This window comes from Penaeus monodon, chromosome 23 (genome assembly GCF_015228065.2).
Source record: "Penaeus monodon isolate SGIC_2016 chromosome 23, NSTDA_Pmon_1, whole genome shotgun sequence".
Lineage (NCBI taxonomy): Eukaryota > Metazoa > Arthropoda > Malacostraca > Decapoda > Penaeidae > Penaeus > Penaeus monodon.
The window spans coordinates 43,881,644-43,881,856 of record NC_051408.1 but is presented as its reverse complement, the minus strand read 5'-3'; the positions used below and the strand labels follow the sequence as shown (position 1 = coordinate 43,881,856).

The 213-nt window shown below is 45.1% G+C and overlaps 1 pseudogene; it reads left to right on the top strand.

The window, feature by feature from the left end:
* LOC119588322 overlaps nucleotides 1–213 on the top strand; it is a 20,720-nt pseudogene that overhangs the window by 12,386 nt on the left and 8,121 nt on the right.

The following is a 213-nucleotide window of genomic DNA, read 5'->3' as shown; positions in this document are numbered from 1 at the left end:
CTAAATCCAGCCTATGTGTGTCAAATGCCCCAGAGAATATTTTCATTCACAGCCCAATCACATGACGCAATCCTCCTGCGCCGCGACGGGCAACAACCTGCTTGCTCTAACAAGCTCTATCCGGGAGAGCTTGCTGAAGCTTGACTTTTCTCATCGCTATATGTAGACAGATATAAACACGAATAAATTATGAATGCAAATGCCTACACACAC